The 10,588-nt window shown below is 53.3% G+C and overlaps 1 non-coding gene and 1 pseudogene across 1 annotated transcript; both read right to left on the reverse strand.

Annotated features, from left to right (window-relative positions):
* Positions 1–6,639: 6,639 nt before the first annotated feature.
* LOC144793539 (5.8S ribosomal RNA) lies at positions 6,640–6,792 on the reverse strand. Its single transcript, XR_013603040.1, has one exon. It is a non-coding gene; the product is annotated as a 5.8S ribosomal RNA (ribosomal RNA).
* Positions 6,793–7,784: 992 nt separating this feature from the next.
* Positions 7,785–9,575, reverse strand: LOC144793379 (18S ribosomal RNA; annotated as a pseudogene).
* Between the last annotated feature and the right edge of the window lie 1,013 nt (positions 9,576–10,588).

Consider the following 10,588-nt stretch of genomic DNA (forward strand, 5'->3'; position numbering starts at 1 on the left):
CTCCTGGCTGACTGCACGCGTGAAGAACTCAAAAGGACGAAGCATGTCTGTCAGGCTTTTAACTATGTCCCATTGCGCCGCACTCATCCGCAGGTCCTCCTTCTGAGATGTACCCTCTGTGAAGAAATAGTGATCGAGTACCGTATACTGCTCATACAGATGCTCAAGCATGTAGAAGGTTGAGTTCCAACGTGTTGCCACCTCCTGGATGAGTGCTTTCACTGGCATTCCACGTTGAAATAGCAGTCTCGGCAGATGCTTCCGGGCCTTAAAAGAATGGCTGAAATGGTTGCACATCTTGCGGCAGGTGGCCATTACCTCGAACGCTGTACTGTCTTTATCACTCAAGAATTTTTGAACTACCAGGTTGATACAGTGCGCCAAACACGGCACTCTAACATGGTCACCCTTCTGCATGGCCTTTACTACATTGGCGCCATTATCCGTGGAAACATAACCAATCTTGAGTTTTAGGGGGGATAGTATTTTCAAGACCTTTTTGTTAAACTCTTCCAAAAGGTTTTCTGCTGTGTGACTTTTCTCCAAGCCAAACATGGCTAGTGTTGCATGCTTCCGAGCAGCTTTGAAAACTTTGGCCGGGTCAACACCTGCGTTTAGCTTTGCTAAAACACCTGAAAAAGAGACCCAGTGTCCAGTGATGCACATGTAATCAGCGCCTGCGCCACTGGTCCACATGTCTGTTGTCAGATGTATTGTGTGAACAGCACTCTTCTGCAAAGCTGCCCCAATCGCCTGCAGCACATCTTCATGTAGTGCTGGAACCGCAACTCTGGCAAAATAGAACCGGCTCGGAACCTTCCATTTAGGGCAGAGCGTTGCCACTAATTCAAGAAAACCTACCGCTTCTACAAAAGAAAAAGGTAGAAGGTCCACAGCTAGCATTTTAGCCAGCTTAGTGTTATACAGACGCGTCAGTGGGTGGTTGCGTTCATATGGCACGTCTGAAGTAAGCATTGTTCTAATGTTGCCCTGGACCAAGCATTTACGGGCTGATAATGACTTCGTTGACCCAATTTTGCTCGCTGGTGAACTTTTGTGCGTTGGTGTCTCACTCGCTCCAACACTCTTAGTGTGCCTCACATTGGGTGTGCTGCTGACAGGGGTACTGGGTGTAAGGGAAGTGTTTGACACGTCTTCTTCCTGCTCGTCATCATCAGATGAAACATCAACGTTTCCTTGAATTTGGCCTTTCTTGATCGCATCTAGGTGCGCAAACCATTTGACAGTGTGCTTTCTCTCAAGATGACCTCTCTGGCCGCCGGTACCATAGTTGGTACCTGACTTACCACGACTAACTGCAAGCTTACAAAGGGTACAAATGGCAAACTTTGGATTTTTTGGACAAACAGTAAAGAAGTCCCAAACTGGGGACTTGAAGTGTCTGTGGGACATGGAGGAGGCGGCGATACTGGTGGTGGTGGTCATGAAGCTAATGCCAGATGAAGTGGAGGATGTGGATTGCCCAACTTTTGTACGTTTTGCACTTTCACCGCCACTAATTAAGGTCGAGGTTGACGGAGGTCTCTTCTTGCCAGAAAGAAATATGGAAGCGGGACGAGTTGGTGTACTACTTAACTCCAATGATTGTGGTGTTTCCACTGCCTCCTCATCGACAACATCATCATCACGCTCAGCAGCTCTTCGGGCTAGGGTCAAAATGTCTGTTTGCTGCATGCCCGCTGGGGCTGCAGTGACCTTTATGATGACTGGGTCGTCGTTGGCAGAGTCTTCATCAGCAGCAGTATCCGCCACTTCTTGTTGAGACTCATCACACTCCATAACTCTGAGACTATGGACGAGCTTCCTTTTACGCTTAACTACCTTTGTTTGTTCCCAAGTTTGATCCGTATCATCAGAAGGAGGTGTGCTTGAAGAGGATGTAGACACCACCCTTGATCTCTTCCTTGCTAGGGGTGTGGAAGACAATGAAGGATCATCAGGAGGAGTGGCTTCCTCAAATGATACCTCGCCTTGATTGTCGATTTCCTGATGTGCCCCTACTTCGGGAGGAACAACTATTGTGGGCACTTGTTGTGACCCTCCATGCACCTCTGCTTGCGCATCTCCTTGCGCTGCCTCTCCTTCCACATGTACTTGGGCTTGTACTTGCACATGTGATTGTTGTTGCAGCTGTGGTTGTTCAACACTCGTCAGATGAGCTACAACAACCTGTGTTGATTGAGGGACATTGCTGCTGCTTTCTTGCGATGAGCCAACATCACTGGTCGATGGTGATTGAAGAAGTATACTGGCTGCCTCTGCAGCACTCAAGGGCTTGGACTTAAGTTGGCGTGGTGGTGGTGGTGGCACTGAGCCCAATGGAGCGGGGGTGCTGCTGTCAGCTTGGTCCCCAGCAGATCCCGCTGCAGCTGCTGCAGGCATACTTTTTTTTTTACTCCCAAAAAAAGGGGCGGGCGGCACACCAGTGTCCTTGGTAACTTGCTTCTTCTGCTCCTTACTGGCACCTTTCCTGCTAGAGGAGCTACGGGTTACTTTTTTTGGGGCCATCTTCTTCAGAGCAGGTCAGCAGGCAGCAGTTGCACGAGTTGCAGAGGGTTCTGTGTCCAGACGTGACGTCGCGTGACGTTATGCTGCACACACCGCTGCAGGACTTCTTCCTGGCACTGGTGGTTCTATTGAGTCTTCTTGTGCACCTAAAAGCAATGGAAGACAGAGGAACATCAGTTCAGTTATACACCCCAAAAAATCGACAAAACACAGAAAAATGAGCACAATCCCATGCCATCCATGATGTTTACATTGAAGACACCCCACAGAAAGACTAGGGACATGCAAGTATGCAACACTCACTACCCCTGGGCATAAGGGATGAAAAGTAGGCAAAATAAGTGCAGGCCTCAGACACTGCCTCTCCTCAAAATGGCCCCCTTACACCCCAAGCACATGTTGCCTGTACCAGCCAGCACTCAAGATGGCCACCACCACCACCCACATGGCCAGTCCACATCAACAGTACACCCCCAAAAAACAGAAAAACAGCCAGAAATCACCACAATCCAATGCCATCCATGATGTTTACATCAAAGAGAGTGAGACCACACCACAGGCACACTCAGTCCATGCACCACCACCACCCCTGGGCAAGCAAAAGGCCACACCAGCAGCCCCCCAAAAACGACAAAAAACAATAAAATAAGCACAATCCCAACCCATCCATGGCCTCAATTATGTTTAAATTCAAGAAGACACCCCACAGAAAGACTAGGCCCATGCAACACTCACCACCCCTGGGCAAAGGGCCACACCAGCAGGCCCAAAAAAACGACAAAAAACAATAAAATCTGCACAATCCCAGCCCATCCATGGCCTCAATGGTGTTTAAATTCAACAAAACAGTTGTATCATGCACCCATAACCAACCCTGGTCCTACTGGATACTGTGGCTACCCACAATATAATTTATTTAATTTTCTGAAAAAGTTCAAAAATTGTACTTGCAGCAACTGTAATGCCCCAAACAAACTTACTTGTGAAAGTTGATTTCTAATCCAAAAGTGATCCAAAGACAGTCAAAAAGGCCTCAAATCCAAATATCCAGCAGCACCCACAAAAAGTAATCCTTCCAGCTCCAGATCCAAATGAAAGTGACCAGGAGATGGACAAAGCACTGGGAGGAGCCTGCTGGACAGGAACAGGAAGTTGGAGACTGTGGGGCACTTCCTTCCTCCCCCCCCCCCAAAATGGACTCCTTGCAAAAAAAAAGGCCATGCAAATGTCAACCTGAGGAGTGATTCTGATAAAAATCATAATTTTCTGAAGGTTTATCCTGTTTGCTGGTGATTTTCTTGTGCGAAATTGCAAAATCTCTATTTCGCAAGTGCGAGATTGTTCCTTTCCGCCGCAACTACGTGTTCGCAATTGCGAACTCTCGCGAGGTGTGCTGTGCAAGGTGGCAAGCCGCGAGTACGTATTCGCGGGCGACAAACTCCCGCGGGAACACGCAGCAAGATCTAAAATGGCGCGTCACTCGCAAAGAAAAACAACTCGGCAAACGCTAAAATGACGGAAAGTGAACGCCGTGCACCACGCCGCGCGCCGCAACCAAGCAAAAAATCCGCCGCGAGCGGATTCACGGATTTTCGACAAATTCGCGAGAGTTCGCGGATTGCGAATTTGCCGAAAATCCGAAAAATCCGCGAGCGGAGCGGATTTTACGCCCATGCTTACTCACCATGCCATTCCAGTTTGAACCCAACCATATATAAATCAGGCTGGACCCTATGCACCATGGGAACAGTCCAGCTTGAACTGCCAAGCCAGGTCCTCCCTGCACTGGAAACAAGCATCCTAGGACCGGTGTCAGGCTTTTAGCCCTCATCAGCCAGGATAGCTTGTTTCCACTGGCATGAAGTGCATGGGACTCAAGTCTGAGCATACCCATCTTACTTGGGGTGACAAATGCAAAAACAACAGTTGATGGACAAAATGTAGAACAATGTCATACATTCACCCCAGTAGAGAGATCGGAGCCTAAATCCATCGTTTTTTGGCTCACCATCCAATTCCAGTTTGAACCCAGCCATATGCAAATCAGGCTTGACCCTGTGCAGCATGGGAACAGTCCAGCCCGAACTGCCAAGCCAGGACAGTCCAGCCCCAACTGCCAAGCCAGGTCCTACCTCGATTGGAAACAAGCATCCTAGGACCGGTGTCGGGATTTCAGGACTCATCAGTCTGGATAGCTTGATCCCAGTAGCATGAAGTGCATTGGACTCAAGTCTGAGCATACCCGTCTTACTCGGGGTGATGAATGCAAAAAACACATTTAATGGAAAGAATGCAAGACAATCTCATATATTCACCCCAGTACAGAGAATATATGGTGAGTTTTTTAGCTCACCATTCCATTCCAGTTTGAACTCAACCATATGCAAATTAGGCTTGACCCTGTGCACCATGGGAACAGTCCAACCTGAACTGCCAAGCCAGTTCCTACCTGCACTGGAAAATAGCATCCTAGAACCAGTGTTAGGCTTCCAGCTCTCATCAGCCAGGATAGCTTGTTTCCACTGGCATGGAGTGCATGGGACTCAGGTCTGATCATACCCATCTTACTCAGGGTGATAAATGCAAAAACAAGAGTTGATGGACAGAATGCAGAACAATATCTTATATTTACTCCAGTACAGAGATCTGGGCCTAAATCCATCATTATTTGGTCATCATCCCATTCCAGTTTGAACCCAGCCATATGCAAATCAGGCTTGACCCTGTGCACCATGGGAACAGTCCAGCCCGAAATGCCAAGCCAGGACAGTCCAGCCCGAAATGCCAAGCCAGGTCCGACGTGGACTGGAAACAAGCATCCTAGGACCGGTGTCAGGCTTTCAGCCCGCATCAGCCAGGATAGCTTGTTTCCACTGGCATGGAGTGCATGGGACTCAAGTCTGAGCATACCCATCTTACTAGGGGTGAGAAATACAAAAACAATAGTTGATGGACAGAATGCAGAACAATGTCATACATTCACCCCAGTACAGAGATCTCGGTCTAATTCCATTGTTTTTTGGCTCACCATCCTATTCCAGTTTGAACCCAGCCATATGCAAATCAGGCTTGACCCTCTGCACCATGGGAACAGTCCAGCCTGAACTTCCAAGCCAAAGCAGTCCAGCCTGAACTGCCATGCCAGTTATTCCCTGGACTGGAAACAAGCATCCTAGGATAGGATAGGATAGCTTGTTTCCAGTGGTATGGAGTGGAACTCCCGGGCCACCCACCTTCCTGCCGTGTTGAATCCTCCGGGTGGACTGCATGGCCCCACCCGTTTACCTCTCGACGGTTTCATGCCCTCTTGAACTCTCTCTTCAAAGCTCTTTTCAACTTTCCCTTACGGTACTTGTTGGCTATTGGTCTCGCGCCCGTATTTAGCCTTACATGGAGTTTACCACCCGCATTGGGCTGCATTCCCAAGAAACCCGACTCAGAGAAGACCCGATCCCGGCGCACCGGGGGCCACTACTGGCCTAAAACCGTCTGCGGGGTGAGCCTCGATCAGAAGGACTCTGACCCCCTGAGCAATGTCAGGGAGTCAGTCTTCTGTACGCCACATTTCCCGCACCCGCCGCTGGGTGGGGATTCCGTGCTGGGATCTTCCCTCTTCACTCGCCGTTACTGGGGGAATCCTGAATAGTTTATTTTCCTCCGCTTGGTAATATGCTTAAATTCAGCGGGTCGCCACGTCTGATCTGAGGTCGTAGTCGGAAGAATGACGCCGGAGCGTCAACAGGGTTACTGGGGGAGGCCAGGCCCCTGCCGGAGCAGGGGCCTGGGATACCCGGCAACGCGCACCCTCTTTCCCTGGATCGCATCTGGAGGGGCTTAGCCCTCGCCGGGAAGCCGGCCGCGGAAGTGGACGCCCAAGGCGAGTGCATGCGGGCAGCCGGTGGGACTCCACAGACAGCCTCGCGCTGCACACAGCCAGGCGCCCCAGAACGGGGCCGGTGTGAACCGGTCGCCAGGCCCCTTCTCGGGCGCTAGGCGCGCCGGCGGCGTACCTCCGCTGCAGGACCCAGCGAGGGACCCTGCCACAGGTGATCAGGGGGTCTGAACTTGTGGGGGGACGAAGGGGAAGCAGAGCTAACCCTGCGACGGCCCCAACTGTGTCCCAGTGAAGCCCCGGGCGAAACCGGGGACTGCAAGGTGCGTTCAAAGTGTCGATGATCAATGTGTCCTGCTATTCACACTAATTCTCGCAGCTAGCTGCGTTCTTCATCGACGCGCGAGCCGAGGGATCCACCGCCAAGAGTCACAGGCAATTTTTCGAAAACGTTTGCCTACCCTTGGGTGCAGGAGAAGCGGGAGGAAGGCGACGCCGTCTGTCTGCCGCCCGCACGGCGAGACAGCCCTGGCGCCCCGTTCAAGGCTTCCCCTCTGGGAGTCAGACTGCACCTTTGGGAGAAAAAAACATCATCAGGTGCTCAGCCTGGGAGCCCCCCACCCACCCACCTGCAGGCAAGGAAGGGGGCTCCCAGTGCAATGGGAGCAGGCAGCGCCACAGCCACCGGTCCTTCCCAGTGTAACCGGGAGGGACCGCGTGAGTCTTCAAACCCCTCAGCCCGGCCACACGGGGCCAGGTCAAACCGGGTACCTAGCAAAAAGGGAGGGTCGCTCCACTTGCACGTCAGCCGTCTGCTGCCGGGTGGCCCTGAGCCATGCCTTCGGGCTGGCAATTAGTCCACCACCACCCTCGCCCCGGGTCAGAGGCGCCGGAAGGGAAGAGCCAGGCTGCTCCCCATCCCACACGCCTCCCACCGAGAGGAGCCAAGGTCCCCTCAGAGGCCCTTGGCCCCTTCTCTTCCAGGCTGCCCTGCCACGTGAGAAGGGCCACTCCCCGGTCACCCAGAACCCGGCCGGGCTGGACCGAGACTCAGGCGCGGAAGGCCCAGCTGGGGCCAGGGCCTTTCGAGGGAGGGGTGGTACCAGCCCAGGGATGCACTGCCATTCGGTTTCCTCCCGCCCGAGGGGGGGATTGGGCCGGGTGAACTTGGGTTCCATCACAGAGAGGGACGGGGGCCGCCCCCCCACGCCCGGTCCCTCATGCGTCGGTCAGGCCCTCCCCGGGTAGAAGAGGCCCGACGGAACTCCCGGTCCTCACCCGAGCACCCGAATGTGGCCGCATCCCGCTCAGCCGGCCGGGGCACACCAAGGCAGGGCCGGGCCCTATGCCTAGGGTACGTGCTTGCAGGAGGCGGCCGAGGGCTTTGGGCTGGCGCCGTCGGTCACTCGGGCCGCTCCACTGTTAATGATCCTTCCGCATGTTCACCTAAGGAAACCTTGTTATGATTTTTACTTCCTCTAGATAGTCAAGTTTGATCGTCTTCTCGGCGCTCAGCCAGGGCCGTTGCCGACCCCGGCGGGGGCGATCCGAGGACCTCACTGAACAATTCAATCGGTAGTAGCGACGGGCGGTGTGTACAAAGGGCAGGGACTTAATCAACACAAGCTTATGACCCGTTCTTACTGGGAATTCCTCGTTCATGGGAAATATTTGCAATCCCCAATCCCTATCACAAACGGGGTTCAGCGGGTTACCCGCACCTGTCGGCGAAGGGTAGACACACGCTGATCCGTTCACCTAAGGGAATCACAGACCTGTTATTGCTCGATCTCGTGTGGCTGAACATCACTTGTTCCTCTAAGAAGTTGGACGCCGACCGCTGGGGGGCGCGTAACTAGTTAGCATGGAGGAGTCTCGTTCTTTATCGGAATTAACCCGACAAATCGCACCACCAACTAAGAACGGCCATGCACCATCACCCACAGAATCGAGAAACAGCTATCAATCTGTCAATCCTTTCCGTGTTCGGGCCGGGTGAGGTTTCCCGTGTTGAGTCAAATTAAGCCGCAGGCTCCATTCCTGGTGGTGCCCTTCCGTCAATTCCTTTAAGTTTCAGCTTCGCAACTATACTCCCCCCCGAACCCAAAGACTTTGGTTTCCCGGAAGCTGCTCGGCGGATCATGGGAATAACGACGCCGGATCGCTAGTCGGCATCGTTTATGGTCGGAACTACGACGGTATCTGATCGTCTTCGAACCTCCAACTTTCGTTCGTCAATAATGAAAACATTCTTGGCAAATGCTTTCGCTTTGGTTCGTCTTGCACCGATCCAAGAATTTCACCTCTAGCGGCACAATACGAATGCCCCTGGCTGTCCCTCTTAATCATGGCCCCAATTCTGAAAAACAACAAAATAGAACCGGAGTCCTATTCCATTATTCCTAGCTGAAGTATTCAGGCAACCGGCCTGCTTTGAACACTAAATTTTTCAAAGTAAACGCTTCGGATCCCCAGGACAATCAGTCAAGAGCATCAAGGGGGCGCCGAGAGGCAGGGGCTTGGACAGGCGGTAGCTTGCCGCACGGCAGACCGCCAGCTTGATCCCAAGATCCAACTACGAGCTTTTTAACTGCAGCAACTTTAATATACGCTATTGGAGCTGGAATTACTGCGGCTGCTGACACCAGACTTGTCCTCCAATGGATCCTCGTTAAAGGATTTAAAGTGTAATCATTACAATTACAGGGCCTCGAAAGAGTCCTGTATTGTTATTTTTTGTCACTACCTCCCCAAGTCGGGAGTGGGTAATTTGCGCGTCTGTTACCTTCCTTGGATGTGGTAGCCGTTTCTCAGGCTCCCTCTCCGGAATTGAACCCTGATTCCCCATTACCCATGGTCATCAGGGTAGGCATAGAAAGTACCTTCGAAAGTTGATAGGGCAGACATCCGAATGTATCGTCGCCGTCACGGGGACGTGCGATTTGCCCGAGGTTATTTAGAGTCACCAAAGGGGCCGGGTGAGACCGGATTGATCTTGGTCTGATAAATGCACGCATCCCGGGAGGTCAGCGCTCGTCCGCATGTATTAGCTATAGAATCACCACAGTTATCCAAGTAACAGATGGAGCGATCAAAGGAACCATAACTGATTTAATGAGCCATTCGCAGTTTCACTGTACCGGCCGTGTGTACTTACACGTGCATGGCTTAATCTTTGAGACAAGCATATGCTACTGGCAGGATGAACCAGGTAGCCGCACCTGATGATGGGGTGGGAGCCACGTGCCCATCTCCCTGACCAGCAACCTTCACGCACCCCTCCATCTATCGGGAGCCTGCCAGGGGAAGAAGCCCACCAGCCGGGGAGGGAGGGCTCGCTAGAAGGGTGTGGAGAGGTGCAGTCACATGGGCACCGGCAGGCCCAGTCGTCTCCCCCGGGAGGGAGAGGCAGGCCGAGGCGCAGCCTGAGTAAAGAGGCAGGGGTGCCAGAGCCTGGCGGCAGTGGCACCCCTTGGAACAGTCGTTCCGAGCTGCTGTGGAAATGTGCTGGGCAGAGAGGGGTGACGGCATGGCACGCGGGGCCTACGGACCTGCTGGGCAGCAGCATCCAAGGGCCTGGCACCACCCGACCCCTTCCGCTCGGGTGGACCACTGGGGGACACGAGCTGCCAGGGCTGCTCGGCCTTCGCTCTGCTGGGTAGGGTGAACGACCTACCACCAGGCGGCAGTCCCTCCCTCGAGTCGGACGGTCCATGTGGGGTGGAAGCTATTTGCTTGAAACAACAGCCAAGGCTGGCCAAGCAGTCCATCCCTAAATGAACCGAGAGTGCCCAATCTATCAGAGTACAGACGAGGCATCCCCTGGCAGGCCACCATGCCCAGGGGGGTATGCTGGCTTGGCATCCCATGCCTGCCTGCTCCCGGGGTAAGCAAACTCAGAGAAAAAGGACAGTTGGCAAGTGGCTGAGAGGCAGGTGCATACCCGGCCCCTGGGGGCCACGGTGGGCAGGCCCGGGTGCCGCCTTCCCTCGTCTCAGCATCGCCGGACCTCATGGAGGGCTGCCTGAGCAAACTCAGAGAAAAAGGACCATCGGCAAGGGTCTGAGAGGCAGGTGCAGACCCAGGTCCCTGGGGGTCATGGCGGGCAGGCCTGGGTGCCGCCTTCCCCCATCTCAGCATCGCCGGACCTCACGGATGTCTGACTGAGGAAAAAAACACGGAGAAAAAGGACCATCGGCAAGGGGCTGAGAGGCAGGTGCATACCCG

Source organism: Lissotriton helveticus, chromosome 11 (assembly GCF_964261635.1).
Source record: "Lissotriton helveticus chromosome 11, aLisHel1.1, whole genome shotgun sequence".
NCBI lineage: Eukaryota > Metazoa > Chordata > Amphibia > Caudata > Salamandridae > Lissotriton > Lissotriton helveticus.